We start from the raw sequence: 22,896 nt of genomic DNA, 5'->3' as shown, positions 1-22,896 counted from the left end.
GAAAGGGATGGGGAAATAGCTATAAAACTTAACTGAGGGGAAAGGTTCAGATGAAGCTCAATCTCTTTGTCATTTGAACCGGAAGATTGAAATCACTCCGAGATGTTCTAGTTTTTATAATGTATTCATGATGTTATGGGTGGATTTAATTCACAACATAAATACAAATGAAGCTCATTCGAACTCTGCAATCTAGAGAAAACCTACAACCCCTGTCCCCGATCACAGCATTCAACTGCTTTTTAAATGATTCCATGTTTTTTCCCTCCACTATTTTAATCCAGAAGACCATTCCACATGTTATTTGATTTTTGTCTGAAGAACTTCCTGTTGTCAGTTTCAAGTTAGCCTTTTCCCAGTTTGAACCTGTGCTTCCTTGTCAGTATTGCTGTTACAATTTAATTAGTAGTATTCCAGTTTTAACCTTTTTCTGTGCTGTTTACTATCTTTTATGCAGCATTCTCTTACTTGCTTAAAAGTCTGACAAACTCCCATTTCTGCAGTATTTCCTCTCGATCCTAACCTCTGCTGCTGGCTCTGATGCCAGCAATTGGTTTCATGGCTTTTTTTCCTGTTCCAGCGATTCACTTTTATGGCAACCACTGTGCTTTGTATTACTGATGCATGCTGACAATTCATATTGAAGAGTTGATACTGATCTCATCACTGCAAGTTTTATTGAGAGTATGGAAAATTATGCAGCCATGTATTTATATTATAAATACTTAAATTAAGGAAGGGCATGGATTAAAAAGAAAGTAAAATTCTCAGCACTACATTTTAACCTGTAGAATCTTAAGGCAGTTTTTTGAAATTACAGAGAGATGGCAAAGCCAGTTGGATAGATGAGACTGAAAAAGACTAAGGTGTTTGAATTCTGAGTGGAAAGCTGGGATGGAAATGCTTGCTTGCTTGCTAATCATTAATTAATCTAGAGGTCATCTGCAGGGCAGGATTATAGTCGTGTGAGAAAGGAGGCAGCTATTCTTGGTCGGTCTTATCTGTCAAATGAACAGAAAAATAAATTACATTACTTATGGGTTTGTTTCTATAAATATAATAACTTCTACTGTACAGTTTTTCAAAATAGTTTTTGTAGCAAATAGTTGTCAGCTTTCATTTAAAATCCAAGTTCTTTACGTGAAAGGGTGAATACCTTTTAGTTGCTGATTAGTGAGCTTTGTTTTTATAAATTCCTTTGCAGTTGGGACTTGACACTGTCTCAGATACGAGCTTATTCACTCGCACACCATCTGTCTCTTTCCCCCACCCCGTGATGTTTGTATTACAGTAAGTGTGAAGCATAAATTGCTGGACTCTGCTTTTAGTGGCAGAACATCAACATTCCCAGTGCCTGTACCACTTCCTTTCCTCTTTCGGTGTGTCTTTTCAGTAGCAAAGACATTTTGTTTTATCTATTGCAACTTTTATAATATTTTGATACCTGACAAATTCCAGTAATTGGGGAGGAAGATGTAATTTTGAAATTAGTCTAATAGCTGAATGCATTATTTAAATACAATACAGTTGTGCCATATTCTTTGGTTCTCATTTCTATTTTTATTAATTCTTCAAGATTATTGCTTCTTTTCAAAGAGCAGACAGACACACTTTCATTTGTCATAATGTTGCAACATGTTTTAGACAGTGGGATAGACTTTATTGCTTAGCATGTTGAACATTACTGTTTTAATAAAATATATTTGCAATATTTAGTAGATAAATTGAGCAGCCTGTTCGTTTTATGACTGTGATGACATGAGGCTTCCCTGCATTTGTAGTTTTAAAAAAAAACTGTAGAAGATTGCTGATCACATTACTGAGAAATGATACTTGAGTTTAACTGTTTGTAAGAATTCTTGTTCTGTGTTTGTAAATACTCCTATTGGATGATGATTACATCAACTGAAACGTAGAATTTATTTTTCTCATTACAGTTGATGATGTTGTCCTTAATCAGCCAATTTATTGGGTGCAATTGCTGGCAGTTTTCAATTTGTTAATGTTTTTCCTGCTGTGGATAATCCCCTAGAAGCACCATTGTTGATCAAATAATATCTTCCAGTAACACTAGATGGCAGTGCCATAGGGCATTTTTGTTTTGATCCACAAGTAACTGGACAAAACTAACCATCAATGAATTATTCTTTTTGACATGCTGTTTGGCTGGCACCAAAGAATTATGCAATTTAGATGCACTTTACCTTTTGTCAAAACTACTAAATGAAATATATTTTTGCTGAACTTCTCTGATTACAGTATGAAGGCTGTTAAATGAAATTGAGCCTATCGATTTGAGAAAAATAAATGAGTGCAATTTGATAATTATCTGTTGAACAATGTGAACTAGTTCAGCGCCATGATATCGTAGGCTTAAGCCTCAGACCACCAAATTTCCCATTTGATGAGCTGCTGATAAAAGGTGCTTTGTCTAAAAGAAAATGTCACATGGAGGCTGGGAACTTTCATAGAGGTAGGACAAATGATGAGATGCTTTTATACTTGATGGATTTTTGATCCTGTTTCGGGAGCTGTCGTGCTCCATGGCATAGTACTTTTCCCACTGCTGACAACTGTTTTACCATCCACTTTTGTGACTTGTGCTGTAGAGCTCCTAAATTCTGTACTGCCCCCCATTCTAAAGTGGGCATAATAGGTTTCCTATTGGGAGTACACCTATATCGTTTTTTGAAGGAGGGTGCAGCACAGGAGGGTGCAGCACAGGAGGGTGCAGCACAGGAGGGTGCAGCACAGGAGGGTGCAGCACAGGAGGTGCATGCCATGCATCCACTGATACCCCACACCTGAATATAAAGACCATGGTGCTTCAATCGCGAATTGACCCAGTAACAAGTACTTCTGTGCTTCATAAAGGAAACCATCAAGGTGTTATGCCACATTCTTCAACCTGACCTTCAGCAGTGCATCCATATAGGCAGACCTCACAGAGAGGTGCTTCTAGTGCCTGGCGCTCCCCCTCGACCTCAATATTGTAATGAAACTGCCTCCAGAAGCTTCAGTAGGACTAGCACTTGTACGATGGAAGGCCCACCCCACCCCGCCACACTTCTGGCAGGGATTGCTTCCTGTCGGAAAATCTGAGCTACAGGCTCAAAAATGTCTGCAGTATTTACAGCTGGCATTATTGTTTATTTTTCCAGTATGTAGGGGCATGACTGCAAGAAATTCTGTGGAATTCAAGAAAATTTCTAGCATTTTCGTAGAATTGGACAGCTGTCAAGTTTCTGCTCATAACGGATTTTATGAGCAGCACAAAAATCCGTTCTGTTTCAATGTTGTTATAAACGAGGAGTCTGATCGGCTTAGAGTTTTGTATGATTGTGTCCAAACTCTCATCGAAAATAGTCTTACACTTCAAGATTTTTTTTTTTTAAACTGAGCCTCCTTTTTCTAATACAGTACACTTCTCAAACTTTACTAAAATTTGTTTAGGTAAATTTTTTGGCTGTATGTCACACAATCATAGAAAGTTACAGCACGGAAGGAGGCCATTTCGGCCCATCGTGTCCGCGCCGGCCAACAAAGAGCTATCCAGCCTAATCCCACTTCCCAGCTCTAGGTCCATAGCCCTGCAGGTTAGAGCATCCCAAGTGCACATCCAAGTACTTTTTAAATGTAGTTAGGGTTCCTGCCTCTACCAGCCTTTCAGGCAGTGAGTTCCAGACCCCCACAACCCTCTGGGTGAAGAAATATCCCCTCTAAACCTTCCACCAATTACTTTAAATCTGTGCCCCCTGGTTTTTGACCCCTCTGCTGAGGGAAATAGGTCCTTTCTATCCACTTTATCTATGCCCCTCATAACTTTATACACCTCAATAAGGTCTCCCCTCAGCCTCCTCTGTTCCAAGGGTTTACAAAGTACAAAGATACATGACTCTTTTGCTTTAAAGTGAAAAGAGGAGAAGGAAAAGACTGGCTGGCACTGATTGTTAGCACTGTCCTTTTTCCGTGACATGGTTTTGAATTGAATGCACATGATGCAATGAATATAAGGTGGTGGTTGGGGTGCCAATCAAGCGTGGTATGGTGAAATATAGAGCACTACACGGGCCCCATACTAGACATGGGAGAAAGTTCACGGAATATGCAAAGTCGGTACTAGACAGTTCCTGATGGGGAGCAGTTCTCATCTTCATTACCTTCTGTCTCACCTTTGGTTAACAAGACCTATGACCAGAGTGTATACGGGAGATTAAATATTAAGTAGATGAATCTGAAGAAGCAGACTGGGATGATCGCTGAACCCATGATGGGATGTCAGAGGTAGGGACCTCTGATTACTTTAGTTGACTTTAAATCAAAGGAGATGAATAATATTGTGGCCTGAAGGGAACTCCAATGATTGGGATTCTTTGACTTCACATCACTGTTCCTGAGAAAGAAGATGCATTGTTAACGCAATTTGGGTTCACCTTTGAGATTACTTGAGGGGAAGAGCTAGTAGGTGGAAAAATACAATATATTTGAAAAGGTTGGCGATGCTAGGGCAACTGCCAATCAATTACCAGAGAATTGGTTACAATTGCACTATTCTACATGTGTTTCTTCAATATTTTGCTGTTCCCTCTCCCTGGCAACTGGCTTGGGCTGAACCAGACTGTTCGCAACCTTGGTGTCATATTTGACCCCAAGATGAGCTTCTGACCACATATCCGCGCCATCACTAAGACCGCCTATTTCCACCTCCGTAACATCGTCTGACTCCACCCCTGCTTCAACTCATCTGCTGCTGAAACCCTCATCCATGCCTTTGTTACCTCTAGACTTGACTATTTCATGCATTCCTAGCCAGCCTCCCATGTTCTACCCTCCGTAAACTTGAGCTCATCTGCTGCCCGTGTCCAAACTTGCACCAAGTCCCTTTCACCCATCACCCTTGTGCTCGCTGACCTACATTGGGTCCCGGTTATGCAGCGCTTTGATTTTAAATTCTCATCCTTGTTTTCAAATCCCTCTATGGCCTCTCCCCTCCCTATCTCTGTTACCTCCTCAAGCCCTACAACCCTCCGAGATATCTGCGCTCCTCCAATTCTGGCCTCTTGAGCATCCCTGATTTTAATGGCTCCACCATTGGCGGCTGTGCCTTCAACTGCCAAGGCCCTAAGCTCTGGAATTCCCTCCATAAACCTCTCTGCCTTTCTACCTCCCTTTCCTCCTTTAAGATACTCCTTAAAACCTCCCTCTGTCCTAATATCTCCTTATGTGGCTGTGTCAAATTTTGTTTGATAACACTCCTGTGATGTGCCTTGGGACATTTTACCACGTCAAAGGCGCTATATAAATACAAGTTGTTGTTTTTAAACCTGCCCCTTTTTTTGAGAGAATTGTTGTGTGTATCTGATGTGTTTATACATTGATGGGACATAAGAGACTGAGCCGGTGGGAGGGGGTGGGGTATTGATCGTGAGGAGTTAGGCTGTGGGAAGGTGTTACGGTTCCTCCCGTCCCTGGGGAAGGAGAGAGGAAATGAACTATTCAAGGCAAAACCCAGAAAATTCTGTGGAGAGGAGAAGAGAGAGGCAGAAGGTCAAGTGCTGTTACAGTTGTTGACTTGTATCATTGATACCAGCTATTAAACCAACTCTCGCTGCCTAGGTTCATACCTAAAGAATGTCCACTTCGGGGAGGAAACAAGGTATCAAGGAACAATAGAACTCTACTGCAGCCTACGTCAGCTTATTCAGGACAGCAGGGGAGAACATTTGAAAGAGAACAAAATACAGTGTAAAACCTTTCCAGGGCACTGTGCTTATAAAATGAAGCCACAACTGTAATCACTGCAAGCATCCATTTGTGAATCAAAATTCAAATAATTTTGGTTGTAAATACCATTTTATGTGAAATCAATATAGCGTTCAGTAAAAATAGTAGGTAGTTTCAAAATGAAGAAATGGCCACTGATCGTGCATAAAATGTAACTTTTTTATACAACCTTTAGATAAAATATAAAAAGATAACCGCTCCAAATGATGTGAATCACAACTGTGAAGTTCGAGTGGTTTAGAGGTGTCATTTTACCCAGAGTTGAGATTACTGCCTTGTAATCACTCCCAGGTATCTATTACCAGCACTGGGTGGATATAAACGGTCAGGAATGTCTGTGCAGTTGATGGGCAATGACATCCATGCTTGTAAATTAACAACTGTGATGTAATGAATGCAAGTTGACTAAGCAATAATCAGATGTCAATTATCTGGAAATAAACACTTTTTTTTTATGGTAAATTTTTGACTCGTGCTTTCTGTCAGTTACCTGGGGTAACTTTATCTTTTTCAAAAACACACTCCATTTCCATTCACAGCCACAAATGAAGCTCGAAGGCTGGCATGCAGCAAAAGCAGTTGTACTCTGCCGGCACAAAGTTATACTTCCAGGTTTTCTTTAATTTGGAATTGAGTACAACTTGATGCAGAATAAAAACGACTATACAATTATGGCAGTTTCAGTGTCCTCATTTAACGTGCTGTGGAACACCCCCAATGAAAGGGAGGCCTGGAAATCTGCTGCTGTTCTTGAGTCGGCTACAAGGAAATCAAGATGTGTTGGGGCAGTGCTGGGTGACTTCGGCACTCCAATGTTACCTCCCTTCCCTACATTTCAATACATTCTAACAGCCTGGCCTAGTGCCTTGAATTGACTTTTGCCGATAGGAATTAGTTTAGCTGTGGTACCTCTAGGATTCGTCCTTCCTTTCACCAAATCACCGATATTGGCTGTCTTTCGTTTGTTGTGGTGATTCTTTTGAGTAACATGTGCCACAATTAAATAGTCCTTTGTTAAGATAAGCATCTTTCACACTGTCTTCAGGAGGGCTTTGTAGCAGCTAACAGACCATCCATTAGATGATCTAGGAATTGCAGTTGGGCCAAGAAGAGTTACTACATTTCTTCCAGAGTGTCAGCCATGGCTCAGTAGGTAGCACTCTCGCCTCTGAGTCAGAAGGTTGTGGGTTCAAGTCCCACTCCAGCCACTTGAGCACAAAAATCTAGGCTGACACTCCAGTGCAGTGTACTGCAGAGGGAGTGCTGCACTGTCAGAGGTGCCGTCTTTCGGATGAGATGTTAAACCGAGGCCCCGTCTGCGCTCTCGGGTGGACGTAAAAAAATCCCATGGCACTATTTCAAATAAGAGCAGGGGAGATAACCCTGGTGACCTGGCTAATATTTATTCCTCAATCAACATAACAAAAAACAGATTGTATGGTCATTATCACATTGCTGTTTGTGGGAGCTTGCTGTGTGCAAATTGGCTGCCGCGTTTCCTACATTACAACAGTGACTACATTTCAAAATGTACTTCATTGGCTGTAAAGCGCTTTGGAACATCCGGTGTCCGTGAAATGCTATATAAATGCAACTCTTTTTTTTTTTTCTTTTTTCCAAAGAAGATTTGAAAAAAAACATGTACTGCCATGAGGTATAGATCTGAGAGCAATAGTCAGTGAAGCCACATGTTTGTATCAATCATTGTAGTTATTGCCTACATAAGCCCTTATGGCAGTCTTGGTTGTTTAGTTTGACTGAAGATGACAAGGCAGTGGCATATGGTGCTTACTTCCTTTGGTCTCTCTTATCTCTTTGTACACTGCACTTGTAAATGGTGTACTCTGGTCAGACACGAGTTAAGTTGGACCCTTGAAAGGCAGTAAAAATTCTTGCGCCATCTTCTGGGCAGCTACCTTAGCTGTGAGGAATATCTCTACCCTTTTGGAGAAATCAACAAATACCATTCAGTAACAATTGTCCTTGGATTGGGAAGGAACTCAAACAAGTCCACCCCTAGGTATTACCATTGATTAGTGATGATGAACCCCGTCGTGATGCATTTGAAACTTGACCTGTATAGCAAGACTTTACATATTCCATGATATCTGCAGATTTTGATACCACTCCCTCTAGACCCCCAGAGGTGGTCCTAGAACAGAACCCTGAGGGACATTACTACCCACTACCTGGTGTCCGCCAAGGCTCAGTTGGTAGCATTCTCACCTCTGAGTCAGAAGGTTGTGGCAATTAAATAATTCTTAGCAAAATTTTTTCTGTGATCCAGGATCACCCCATAAGCACATGGCTATGTCTGCATTTTTAGTCTTAATGAGTTGTTTGTGATGGTCACTGGTGTCCAATTATAGATGGGTGCCTGAGCTGTGATTCTGTTTAAGACCAATTTAGTCTCCATACAGATGACTGCTTCAGGAGATGCACCATTTAATTTGCAGAAAGACCTTGGTGTCCATATACACAAATCCTTAAAAGTGGCAGGGCAAGTTGATAAGGTGGTTAAAAAGCATATGGGTTACTTGGATTTATAAATGGAGAAATAGAATGTAAAAGCAAAGAGAGCATGCTAGCACTTTATAAATCACTGGTTAGGCCTCAGCTGGAGTATTGTGGACAGTTTTGGGCACCACACTTCAGGAAAGATGTAACAGCCTTAGAAAGGGTACAGAGGAGGTTTACCAGGATGTAACCAGGGATGAGTGACTTCAGTTATGAGGAGCGGTTGGAAAAGTTAGGACTGTTTTCCTTGGAACAGAGAAGGCTAAGAGGCGACGGAATAGATGTTTTCAAGATGATGAGAGGTTTTGATAGAGTAGAGAAAAAAACTTCCCTCTGGTGAGTGGGTCACTAACTAGAGGTCATGGATTCAAAATCATTGGCAAAAGGGGGAGATGAGAAATATTTTTGAGTTTTCGGCTTCTGGAACGCTCTACCTGAAAAGGTGGTGGAAGCTGATTCCATAAATAATTTAAAAAGTAGTTGGACAGGTACTTGCGGATGAGGAACTTGAAAGGTTACGGACAAAAAGCGGGGATGTAGGACTGAGCACGACTGCGCTTTCAAAGAGCCAGCACAGGCACGACGGGCCGAATGGCCTCCTATGCTGTAAGTTTGTATGATTCTGTGAAGTGAAATTAAATTATACTACCACTCCATATAAACCTAATGAATGCATTTTAAAGTTGGGAAACCGAATACTGTGTTGTGCACCAAAGGGGCTAGTGCTGGACTTGGCATGATAATAAGGTTAATAAATACAACACATGTCCTGGATCTCTTCAGCAAAAAAAAGCAGTCTTCAAGAAGCAACTGAAATACTTCAGAATTTTGTAGACATAGGGGATCTCTTCTGGTGTTACTTACTAGTGGGGCCTCAAGTCCTCTCAGGCCTCACTCTGGTCCCAGGCCACTCAATTCCTCACCCCCAACATTTCGCCACTCCAGACCTTGGAACCCTCATGGGCGGGGGGGTGAGGAGATACTTCCGCTAAGAAGGTTATGTCTGCTCCTTTTACAGTCCGTATATTTTGTAGCACCTTGCAGTGTTACCTATTGGAAATACATGTCATCTGTTTGGCTCAGTGTTTTACCATTTGGCAAGTTCTGTGTACTGTTGTGGATAAACCATGTGCTCTAATTCAAATCTCTAGAAACCTTTTATTTGTGTTGCAAAGTCAGCTCCAGTATACAAGCACAAACTTCTGTGAGCTAACACTTGACCTTGTCCTTATGCAAATTTTGTTTCATAGTGCTCCTGTGAAGCACCTTGGGATGTTTTACTATGTTAAAGGTGCTATGTAAATGCAAGTTGTTGTACAATGGATAAGGAGCTTCTACAATGAAGTATCCATTGGAAATAACACTTTACTTCACTCCAACTGACAGAAAAACGCCAGACTGACGAACCATTTAACTTGAACTAAAACTAATAATTCATGATTATTAAGAACTACAGTTAAACAGAAGCAAGAACAATAATTCTTAACCTACAGTATTTTAACTTGCAGTATCTATTCCAAAACAAAAGTATTGAAATCCTATCAGTTCTCTTCTTAAAAATTCTTGCAGTGACAGATCTGTCAATTAAGCCAGCTTTTTCCAAAGACTGCCTCTCAGACTTCCTGATTTAATTTTCGTACCATTGGAACAAAGCACAATTGCAGTAATGGTTGACCGTCTCCTCCTCCCATCATTGTGGCATATTTTTAAAAAAAAGCAATGGATCATAAGTATTGGTAGTGACAGCCCAGTGATCATTAGTTAATTATTTCTATTACCTGGGTGGGCTTTGCGTTCTAATACTAGCTACGTTCAACAGAAACAGAGGCGAGTTGTCCTTTCTTTTGAAGCAGGTATCCATCTACATACTAAAAAAGATGTGGATTCTCTCCTTTTTAAAAAAAAAAAAAAAAAATTACAATTTTTGTGCACAGCTACACATACTTGTAAAAATATGTAATATAGAGATTCTTATGATCTGAAGCAAGATGTACCCTAGGATTTTTCGCATAGTATTCCAGCGATGACTGACCAGATATTCCTTCCACATAATTTTATAAACTAATTAGCATTCTCATTCTGTGCACCAGTTTTTAAAAATATATTAATTCCCTGGATGTGGGCATTGCTGGCAAGGCCGGCAGTTATTGCCCATTCCTAGTTGCCCTTCAGAAGGTTGCAGTTCATGTGGTGGAAGTGATCCCACAATGCTGGTAGATGTTCTCTGCGGCCACGCAGCTCTCTGGACCTCCCGTGCAACCTGCTTGCTGGCTTTTCAATGCGGAAAACCACGCGTGCGAGGGATTTTTAATGGGCCGCACAGCCCCTTGAAGGGGCCATGCACCCAAAAAAAAATTGACAGGAATATTTTGACCCATCGACAATGAAGGAACAGTGATTACCTGTCCAAATCGGGATGGTGTGTAACTTACAGGGGGACTTGGAGGTGATGGTGTTCCCATGCACCTGCTGCCCATGTCCCTCTAGGTGGTGGAGGTAGTGGGTTTGGGAAGTTCCGTCGAAGAAGCCTTGGCATGTTGTTGCAGTGCATCCTGTCGATAGTACACACTGCAGCCATGGTATGCCGATAGTGGCGGGAGTGGGTGTTTAAGCCAGTGGATAGGATGCCGATCAAATGGATTGTTTTGTCCTAGATAGTTTCTAGCTTCTTGGGTGTTGTTGGAGCTGAATTCAAGCAAGTGGAAAGTATTCCATCACACTCCTGACTTGTGCCTTGTAGGTGGTAGAGAGACTTTGGGGAGACCGGAGGTGAGCCATTTGTCACAGAATACCGAGCCTCTGACTTGCTCCAGCAGCCATGGCATTTATGTGGCTGGTCTAGTTCAGTTTCTGGATAATGGTGACCCCCCAGGATTTAGTTGGTGGGGGACTTGACGATGATAATACCATCAAATGTCATGGGGAGGTGTTTATGCTCGCTCTTGTTGGAGATGGTTATTGCTCCTGGATGTTGTCCAGATCTTGATGAATACAACCATGTGTATACATACTAGAAATCCAACCATAGTGGTCTGCACCTAAGTTGACGTTTATATCACCTATATCACCGCTACCACCAAGATATCTTGTTCAGGAATTCCATTCACTAAATTGTATTGATAAGAAGTGCCTTTTGTCATTTTTATCTGACATACTGGTTGAAGCATAGCAGCTTATTACTTGTTAGTTGTGTGTCCTCTTGAATCATAAACGTCTGTCATTGATTTTCATCTCTAGGACACTGACATGACGATTCAGGAACAGTGCTAATCCATTGTCGTAGTTCTTTTTTTTGAGGAAAATATAGTTATTCAATTTGTATTGCTCTAACCTTCAATCCACTTAAATTCATTTGCAGCCAGAATATCCAGTTGATATTCTATTACAAGCCATATAAGCTGCTTTAATCTAGATGCTTCATATACTGTAATGTGCAAACATTTCACACTGGGATTCTAGTTATTTGTTTGACTGTCACGAAAGAAGCTATCCAAACACCAATTTCCACAAACAGGCTTTCACTAATACTGTTGATAAAACCCGGGAAAGGACTTCTGGAACTTTCCAGCATTGTGTACTGTTGACAACTCACTTTGAACAAGTTCAAATAGATAGTTGAGATTTTACATGTAGACGAGGGTAACTAACTAACACCGGCGGCAGCAGCAAGAGCGGTCCTGGGAGGAGACTGAGCGCGGAGACCGAGGAGTTCAAGCGCGGGGAGTGAGAGCAGCCCAGACTCACCGGCGGCAGCAGCGAGCAGTAAAAAGTAATCGAAGTGTGACGTCACCAGAAAGCAGGTAAGTGATTGGTTGGTGAGTATTTCTCTCTCTCGCTTTTTTCCAAACTTAATTTTTGTGTTTTAAAGTTTCTAGGGTCTCTGTTGTGTAGCGGGGAGTGGTAGTAAACAAGGGCCCTTGAGTATATAATTTAATTGTAGTGTAATTATTGATTTGATTTAATTTAATTTGAATTAATTAAAGGGTAATTCATGGCAGGACAGCTTGGCCCTGTGGCATGCCCTTCCTGCACTATGTGGGAAATCAGGGACACTTTCTGTGTCCCTGATGACCATGTGTGCGGGAAGTGTATCCAGCTGCAGCTACTGACAGACCGCATTGCGGTGCTGGAGCTGCGAATGGATACATACTGGAGCATTCGCGATGCTGAGGACATCGTGGATAGCACGTTTAGGGAGTTGGTCACACCGCAGGTAAAGGCTGCACAGGCAGGAAGGGAATGGGTGACCACCAGGCCGAGTAGTAGGCGCAGGCAGGTAGTGCAGGGGTCCCCTGTGGCCATCCCCCTTTCAAACAGATATACCACTTTGGATATTGTTGAGGGAGATGGATATTGTTGAGGGAGATGGATATTGTTGAGGGAGATGGCCTATCAGGGGAAGGCAGCAGCAGCCAACTTCCTGGCATCATGGGTGGTCCTGCTGCTCAGGACGGGAGGAAAAAGAGGAGAGCTATAGTGATAGGGGATTCTATTGTAAGGGAAATCGATGGGTGTTTCTGCGGCCGCAAACGAGACTCCAGGATGGTATGTTGCCTCCCTGGTGCAAGGACCAAGGATGTCTCTGGGTGGCTGCAGGGCATTCTGGAGGGGGAGGGTGAACAGCCAGTTGTCGTGGTGCTTATAGGTACCAACGATATGGGTAAAAAGCAGGATGAGGTCTTAAAAGCTGAATATAGGGAGTTGGGAGGTAAATTTAAAAAATAGGACCTCCAAAGGTAGTAATCTCAGAATTACTACCAGTGCCACGTGCTAGTCAGAGTAGAAATAGAAGGATATTTCAGATGAATACGTGGCTAGAGGAATGGTGCAAGGGGGAGGGATTCAAATTCGTGGGACATTGGAACCGGTTCTGGGGGAGGTGGAACCAGTACAAACTGGACGGTTTGCACCTGGGCGGGACCGGAACCGATGTCCTAGGGGGAGTGTTTGCTAGTGTTGTTGGGGAGGTTTTAAACTAAAATGGCAGGGGGTTGGGAACCTGTGCAAGGAGACAGAGGAAAGGGAAGCAAGGATAGAAATAAAAGACAGGAACGAGAAAAGCAAAAGTGGAAGGCAGAGAAATCAAGTGTGTAAATCAAACAGGGCCACAGTAAATAAGAATTCTAAAAGGACTAAGAGTGTTAAAAAATCAAGCCTGAAGGCTTTGTGTCTTAATGTGAGGAGCATTCGTAATAAGGTGGATGAATTAGCTGCGCAAATAGATATAAACGGATATGATATAATTGGGATTACGGAGACATGACTCCAGGGTGACCAAGACTGGGAATTCAACATCCAGGGGTATTCAATATTCAGGAAGGACAGGAAAAAAGGAAAAGGAGGTGGGGTAGCATTGCTGGTTAAAAAGGAGATTAACACAATAGTAAGGAAGGATATTAGCTCTGATGTAGAATCTGTATGGGCAGAGCTGAGAAATATCAAGGGGCAGAAAAAGTTAGTGGGAGTTGTATACAGACCTCCAAACAGTAATGCTGAGGTTGGGGATGGCATTAAACGGGAAATTAGAGACACGTGCAATAAGGGCACAGCAGTTATCATGGGTGACTTTAATCTACATATAGATTGGGCTAACCAAATTAGTAACAATACTGTGGAGGAGGAATTCCTGAAGTGTATACGGGATGGTTTCCTGGACCAATATGTCGAGGAACCAACTAGATATCAGGCCATCTTAGACTGGGTATTATGTAATGAGAAAGGATTAATTAGCAATCTTGTTGTGCGAGGCCCCTTGGGGAGGAGTGATCATAATATGATAGAATTCTTCATTAAGATGGAGAGTGAAGTAGTTGACTCGGAGACTAGGGTCCTGAATTTAAATAAAGGAAACTACGATGGTATGAGGCGTGAGTTGGCTAGGATGGATTGGGGAACGTTACTTAAAGGGTTGATGGTGGATAGGCAATGGCAAACAATAAAAGATCACATGGATGAACCACAGAATTTGTTCATCCCTGTTTGGCATAAAAATAAAATGAAAAAGGTGACTCAACCATGGCTAACAAGGGAAATTAGGGATAGCATAAGATCCAAGGAGAGGACATATAAATTGGCCAGAAAAAGCAGCATAACTGAGGATTGGGAGCAGTTTAGGATTCAGCAAAGGAGGACAAAGGGATTAATTAAGAGGGGCAAAATAGATTGAGAGTAAGCGTGCAGGGAACATAAAAACTGACTGCAAAAAGCTTCTATAGATATGTGAAGAGAAAAAGATTGGTGAAGTCAAGCGTAGGCCCCTTGCAGTCAGAATCAGGGGAATTTATAATGGAGAACAAAGAAATGGCAGACCAATTAAATACATACTCTGGTTCTGTCTTCACAAAGGAGGACATAAATAACCTCCCAGAGATGTCGGGGAAAATGGGGTCTGATGAGAGGGAGAAATTGAATGAAATCAGTATTTGTAGGGAAATGGTGTTAGAGAAATTGACTGGATTGAAAGCTGATAAATCCCCAGGGCCTGATAATCTACATCCTAGGGTACTTAAGGAAGTGGCCCTGGAAATAGTAGATGCATTGCTGGTCATCTTCCAAAATTCTATAGACTCTGGAACAGTTCCCATGGATTGGAGGATAGCTAATGTAACCCCACTATTTAAAAAGGGTGGTAGAGAAAAAACAGGGAATTATAGACCGGTAAGCCTGACATCGGTAGTGGGGAAAATGCTAGTGTCCATTTTTAAAGATGTAATAACAGAGCACTTGGAAAACAGTGACAGGATTGGACAAAGTCAACATGGATTTACAAAAGGTAAATCATGCTTGACTAATCTACTGGAATTTTTTGAGGATGTAACTGGTAGAATAGATAAGGGAGAACCAGTGGATGTGGTGTATTTAGACTTTCAGGAAGGCTTTCGATAAGATCCCGCATAAGAGATTAGCGTGTAAAGTTAAAGCATATGGGATTGGGGGTAAGGTACTGTCTTGGATAGAGAACTGGTTGGCAGACAGGAAGCAAAGAGTTGGAATAAACGGGTCTTTTTCCATGTGGCAGGCAGTGACTAGTGGGGTACCGCAGGGATCGGTGCTAGGACCCCAGCTATTCACAATATATATAAATGATCTAGACAAGAGAACTAGATGTAATATCTCCAAGTTTGCAGATGACACAAAGCTGGGTGGGCGTGTGTGCTGTGAGGAGGATGCAGAGAAACTCCAGTATGATTTGGACAGGTTGGGTGATTGGGCAGATGCATGGCAGATGCAGTATAATGTGGATAAATGCGAGGTTATCCACTTCGGTGGCAAAACAGGAACACATTATTATCTGAACGGCAATAGATTGGGAAAAGGGGAAGTGCAACAAGACCTGGGTGTCCTTGTGCACCAATCGCTGAAGGTAAGCATGCAGGTGCAGCAGGTGGTTAAAAAGGCAAATGGTATGTTGGCCCTCACAGCGAGAGGATTCGAGTACAGGAGCAAGGCTGTCTTGCTGCAGTTGAACACACCTTGAGCATTATGTGCAGTTTTGGTCACCTTATCTGAGGAAGGATGTTCTTGCCATGGAGAGAGTGCAGCGCAGATTAACCAGACTGATACCTGGGATGGCAGGAATGACGTATGAGGAGAGATTGGGTCGATTAGGCTTATATTCGCTAGAGTTTAGAAGAATGAGAGGGGATCTCATTGAAACTTATAAAATTCTAACAGGACTAGACAGACTAGATGCAGGAAGGATGTTCCCGATGGCCGGGGAGTCCAGAACCAGGGGTCACAGTCTAAGGATAAGGGGTAAGCTATTTAGGACAGAGATGAGGAATTTCTTCACCCAGAGAGTGGTGAACCTGTGGAATTCTCTGCCACACAGGGCAGTTGAGGCCAATTTATTAAATATATTCAAGAAGGAGTTGGATATATTTCTTGAGGCTAAAGGGATCAAGGGATACGGGGCGAAAGCAGGGACAGGGTACTGAATTTGGATGATCAGCCATGATCTCATTAAATGGCAGAGCGGGCTCGAGGGGCCGAATGGCCTGCTCCTATCTTCTATGTTTCTATGTAAATTAGGAGCAGGCGTAGACATTCAATATAAAAACAAAGATGCACATTATATATCTTTCCCACATTACAACAGTGACTCCACTTCAAAAGTACTTCATTGGCTGTAAAGCGCTTTGAGACATCCAGCGGTCGTGAAAGGTGCTATATAAATGCAAGTCTTTCTTTCTTTATATAGGATATAGGATGGATAGATGAATGAACATAAGAATTAGGAGCAGGAGTAGGCCATATGGCCCCCTCGAGCCTGCTCCGCCATTCAATAAAATCATGGCTGATCTTCAACCTCAACTCCATTTTCCTGCCCTATTGCCATATCGCTGGATTCCTCGAGTCCAAAAATCTATCTATCTCAGCCTTGAATATATTCAAAGATTCAGCATTCATAGCCCTTTGGGGCACAGAATTCCAAAGATTCGCAACCCTCTGAGTGAAGAAATTCCTCCTCATCTCAGTCTTAAAAGGCCGACCCCTTATCCTGAGATGTTGCCCCCCTAGTTCTAGACTCAGCATCTATCCTGTCAATCCCCCTCAGAATCTTGTATGTTTCAATGAGATCACCTCTCATTCTTCTAAACTCCAGAGAGTATAGGCCCATTCTACACAATCTCTCATCATAGGACAGCCCTCTCATCTCAGGAATCAATCTAGCGAACCTTCGTTGCACCGCCTCTAAGGCAAGTATTTGCTTCCTTAGATAAGGAGACCAAAATTGTGCACAGTACTCCAGGTGTGGTCTCACCAGAGCCCTGTACAATTGTAGCAAGATACTCTTGTATTCCAACCCTCTAGCAATAAAGGCCAATATGCCATTTGCCTTTGTAATTGCTTGCTGTACCTGCATGCTAACTCTGTGTTTCTTGTACAGTACTAGGACACTCAAATCTCTCTGAGCACCAACATTTAAAAGTTTCTCAGCATTTAAAAAATATTCTATTTTCCTATTCTTCCTACCAGAGTGAATAACCTCACATTTCCCCACATTATACTCCATCTGCCACCTTATTGCCCGCTCACTTAACCTGTTTATATCCCTTTGCAGGATCTTTGTGTCCTCCTCACAGCTTACTTTCCCATCTAGCTTTGTATCGTCAGCAAACTTGGATACATTGCACTCAGTCCCTTCATCTAAGTCATTAATATAGATTGTAATTAGCTGAGTCCCCAACACTGATCCTTGCAGCACCCCATTACCTCCCATCAACCCTCCTCTTCCACTTTCCTGGCACAAAGAAGCTAGTAAAATGCCTCAATTCCTGCCTTAATAATGAAATGTATTCATGATTACTACCATGTAATCAATAATTATTTCAGCCGTGGCTCAGTGGTAGCACTCTCTTCTCTGAGTCAGCAGGTTGTGGGTTCAAGTCCACTCCAGAGACTTGAGCACAAGTTCTAGACTGGCACTCCTGTGCAGTACTGAAGAAGTGTCAGAGGTGCTGTCTTTTGGATGAGATATTAAACCGAGTCCCCATCTGCCCCCTCCGGTGGACGTAAAAGATCCTATGGCGCTAGTTTGAAGAAGAGCAGAAGAGTTCTCCCAGGTGTCCTGGCCAATATTTATCCTTCAAACAACACCTTTTATTTTAAAAAAACACATTATCAGGTCATTATCAGCTTTCCTTTTCTTTTTCTTTTCTTTCTATCATAAAGGGGAATTCCTGTACACTTGCTGAGGCTTCTATCTTCTCATATTTTTGCTTTAAATATTGGTGCAAGGCAGTCTGAGGCTTTACATAAAAAGGAACTTCTCCACGACATGTGAAGAGGCTGCTTCACAGCTGTCTCCATTCATAATGTCATTAGAGGGAAACTTCATTATGTCACTGTAGAGGGAACTCTCCTCTTGGCTGGCTCTGACAAGCAGTTTTAAAGTGTGTGTATATATTATGTAAGGGGGGATTTTAATTCCCTCTGCCCGGCAGTATATTTTGCCGCTTGGATACTGCCCTGTGGCTGCTTTGACATTGGGTGATTGCAGGCATCCGCCTGACTCAAGCAGACACCTCATAAATATATGGAAATTGGGATCCTACCACTGAGGTCCCAGAGATTAATCTAACTGCTAACTGGCCGGTGCGTCCACCGTAACACTACAGGAATCTAATTTCATTAACATTTTAGGATTGTAACAATTTGGATGAATGCACTTTCTCTTAAGTGGTCAGTAAAATTTGCATTTAAAAGATTTCCACATTATATCTAAAGTAGGTTTTCCAACTGCAGAGTTGTAGGAATTAAGTAGCTTAATTGATTTGCGAGCATTGACTAAGTAGTTTTCCGTCCATCTAGTAAGCATCAGAGTAGAGTATCCGCATGTTTATTTTTGTATTATTGATGAAATGTCAAGAAAGTTCAGTCTTGGAAAGAGCATTTTCTCCAGTTTTATCACCTTAAAAAAGCTAAAGTTCAGTATATTGAGGATATTGATAAATGCTATCGTCCCAGTACTTGCAGGTACAGCAAGCAATTAGGAAAGCAAATGGTATGTTGGCCTTTATTACAAGAGGATTTGAGTATAAGAGTAAAGACGTCTTGCTGCAATGATATAGGGCCCTGGTGAGACCACACCTGGAGTATTGTGTACAGTTTTGGTCTCCTTGCCTAAGGAAGGATATACTTGCCATAGAGGGAGTGCAACAAAGGTTCACCAGAGGGAGGGGGGGGGTGGCGGGATTGTTCTAGGAGGAGAGATTGAGTAGACTCGGCCTATATTCTCTACAGGGCTTGACCAGGTAGATGCTGGGAGGATGCTTCCCCTAGCTGGGGAATCTAGAACCAGGGGTCACAGTCTTAGAATAAGGGATCAGCCATTTAGGACTGAGATGAGGAGAAATTTCTTCACTCAGGGTGGTGAATCTTTGGAATTCTCTACCCCAGAGGGCTGTGGAGGCTCCGTCGTTAAATATATTCAAGACGGAGATCGATAGATTTTTGGATATTATGAGAATCGAGGGATATGAGGATAGTTCAGGAAAGTGGAGATGAGGTAGAAGATCAGCCATGATCTTATTGAATGGCGATGCAGGCTCGAGGGGCTGAATGGCCTACCCTGTTCTTATGTAGCTTGTCCTGTTTTGCAGCAATAATTTAAATGCTATTCTGTTTGATTGGACTGCTATGCCAATGGTGCAAATGTCCATATGTATTCTGTACCATTAGGGTCAATAGAGATGCAGCAATGATCTAATTGAAATTGGCCTCCTCTGTGGGTGGTAGTGAGGAGGATGTCATTCTGAACAGTGTTTGCTGTTGGCTCGAACAGCAGGAAAATACAAGCAATAAGAAAAAGAACAGTTCCTAGGGTTAACCTGTTAGTTGCTTCATAGATGGGGTAAGAATTGGTTTATGGTAAGCAAATGATATTCAGGATGGGCAAAACTGCACGGCTCTGAAAATGTTCTTTGTGATTGTGAAAATCTCTCCCAGAATAGTTGGTAATCTTAATCTTCCTGGTGCTGTAACACAGAAGATACCTGCTTTCTTCTCGCTCTAACCAGGAGGATTTTGGATTTGTCCTGTTTCCATTTGTGGTAAACTTACATATGTGTGTTTTCTTCAACTAAGGGAAAAATTATGATGGAAAAATTAATTTGAAGTTTAAAGATTGAAAAGCTTTTTTAATCCAGCTTTTAATTAGCTACACCCATGTGCAGTTCTCAATAGTTATTTCTTTGCACAATAGAAATATTCACGTCTGTATTCATACTTGCAAGTATGAAGCATTTTCTCAAAGTAAGACTGTAGGAGTACCTGAGGTAGATGTAGAAGAACCATTACTGGAGGTAAATATTATTTTTTTTTTTTTTAAAAAGTGTATTAGAAAAAGCTAATTGGATGAAAAACAGAAAGGTTACCAGCCCTAAATGGTTTGCATTTTAGAATACTGAAGGGAAGGAGTACAGCAGAGGCAGTAACCATAATTCTCAATAAAATCTTCAGTGCAATTCCTATTTCCAAAGGAATGAAGGTGGCAAATGTTACCCCCTATTCAAAAAATGGAAAAAGGATAGGCCTCAGTTATGTGTAGATTTCTAAAGTCCATAATATGGATGAAATTAATGAACACACAAAAATGCATTGGGCTAATCAAGCACAGTCCGCATTTGTAAAGGAAAGGTTGTGCTTGACTAATTTACTTGAATTGTTTTGAGGAAGTCCGGATGTAAATAAAGACAATGTAGTAGATGCTGTATGTATGGATTTTCAAACCAGCATTTGATAAGGGAATGTTGTTGCTGGCATGGAAGGATAGCTATGGGGTAGGAAACAAAGATTAGGGGTAAATGGATTTTTTTTAAATTGTCAAAATGTGGCAAGTAGTGAGTCCCACGGATTTGGATTGGGTTATCTTTTATTTCCCATTTATATAAACGATTGGGACATAGGATAAAGAGGAATAATGTTTAAGTTTGAGGATACCAAATTAGGGGCATGATCAACTGTGAGGAAGATTGCAGCAGGACATAGGTTAGCAGAGTGGACAGACTCTGTCAGATGCAGGTCCATACAGACAAACGCAAAGTAGTACATTTTGGGGGGAAAAGAATAGTGAAAGTATGCCCAAAAATGGTAAGGGTCTTGATAGACTGGAGAAACAGATACATAGATCTTTAAAGGTGAGAGTGCAGGTAGACAAAGCTATAAACAAGGCAAATGGGATTCTGAAGTTTATATACAAGAGTATTGAATGCAAAAAGAAAAAGTTATGTTGAATTTGCACAACATTGCTTGACTACATTTTGAGTATTGAATGCAGGATATGGACATCTACATGCTATTATAGGAGCCCTGGGAAGGATGCAAAGAAGACTCATTAAAATAATACCAGGAATGTCAAGAGGGAGCATATGGTTTGGCAGCACATGGGGTGGGAATGTGTAGTTTGGCGGGGGGTTCCGGAGGTACTGGTGCGGTGGACAAAAGTGGAGGGGGGGGTTACATAGGTTTAAGGAGATGCCCCTCACACTACTTAAATACCCTGTGAGTCTTGCCCAGTTTTCTCATAACCCAGAAACATCATCCACACTTAGAAACCCGTCCCAAATTCTCTGGTGCCCTGAGATTCCCACCCTATATGTATGCCTATTTTTGTTTTACTTTCCTCCATACTATTTCCCTCACCATTGTCTTCTTCACCACCACCCTAATTCTTCCTACTCACCTCAGTCATTTCATCAATCTATTTTGCACTTGGCACTAAACTGCCTGCAGCTTTATTTATTTTTTGTTCCCTAACCTTTAACTGTGTTCTGTCAATCAACTCTGAATCCCACTTTACCACCCACTCGCCATCACCAGCCTCTTTCCCACTCACTCCAATCAACCTCTCTGCCGCTGCATTCTTTCCACCTGCTTCCCCCTAACGTTTTATACCTCCTCATCACTGAATCCAAACTCTACACCTTCCCCCATATGACACATCCAACATTAGATAACAATCTCCAAAGTGACTCATCCTTTTGAAAACAAATCTTCCACCTAAACACTAGTCCCCAACTAACAACAGAAAATGCTGGAAAAACTCAGCAGGTCAGGCAACATCCGTGGAGAGAAATTTGAGTTGACGTTTCGGGTTTGACCCTTCTTCAAAACCCTTCAGTTTTGAAGAAGGGTCAAACCCGAAACGTCAACTCAAATTTCTCTCCACGGATGTTGCCTGACCTGCTGAGTTTTTCCAGCATTTTCTGTTGTTATTTCGGATTTCCAACATCTGCAGTATTTTGCTATCGTACTAGTCCCCAACTTCCTGCCTCATGATGTCTCTCATCAACATAAACACAATCTGCTCACAGCACACAGATATTTGCACAAATATAAAATTATTTAAATATTTTATATACAGAATGCTTCATGCAAATGATATTTAATACACTGATGTGTCATGAGATAATTGAATTGTGGAACAGGCTTGAGGGCTGAATGGCCTACTCCTGACCCTCTGTTCCTGTAAGCAAAGGGGACTTAATAACATCTGCATTAGACATCTTTCACCTCTTGGAACTTGGGTTTAAATCCAGTCCAGACTGATGGGATAAATGTCTCCCCAAAGCTTCTGGCTGTATTTGCTATATGTGACATGAGTTTAGACAGTTTTAATTCAATTCCTGGTGGGCATGGGCCCACAGCACAAAATTGACCCCAATTTGTCTTTAAACTGGCAAACTCACTCAAGACTACAGGATGACTGATGGGGGTGAGGCACATTGGTCTTGTAGTGTAAAAGCAGCTTTACTTTGCATTTAACTATGTTATACCTAATCTAGGAGAACTTTATGCTGACATTGAGTAACTTGCGAAAATTCCAGAGCACAGAAAAATCATAACATTTTATTTTGTAAGTGCATTTTACTGAACTGTTTTCCACAAATGTACACTGTGTTCCACAGAGTAGAGATGGGTATTATGATTATTTTATAAGTAATTTTTGAATATAAACAGAAACATATACCCACATGAGCCTGGACAATGAGAGCCAGTAAGCTATTTAAGTGTGCGGACTACTAAAGCAAATCTGTATCCTTTCTTCATCAACATTCAGAAACAAACACACCTGTATTTTCAACTGGAAGT

General features: G+C 41.7%; 1 protein-coding gene across 1 annotated transcript in view; it reads left to right on the top strand.

The window, feature by feature from the left end:
• eml4 (EMAP like 4) overlaps positions 1 to 22,896 on the top strand; it is a 334,770-nt gene that overhangs the window by 18,273 nt on the left and 293,601 nt on the right. The gene's annotated exons all lie outside the window — the stretch shown is intronic.

This window comes from Somniosus microcephalus, chromosome 3 (genome assembly GCF_052327205.1).
Source record: "Somniosus microcephalus isolate GS21.2 chromosome 3, FLI_Smic_1.0, whole genome shotgun sequence".
Lineage (NCBI taxonomy): Eukaryota > Metazoa > Chordata > Chondrichthyes > Squaliformes > Somniosidae > Somniosus > Somniosus microcephalus.
The sequence above is the reverse complement of the archived record's forward strand: the minus strand, read 5'-3'. Positions and strand labels throughout refer to the sequence as shown.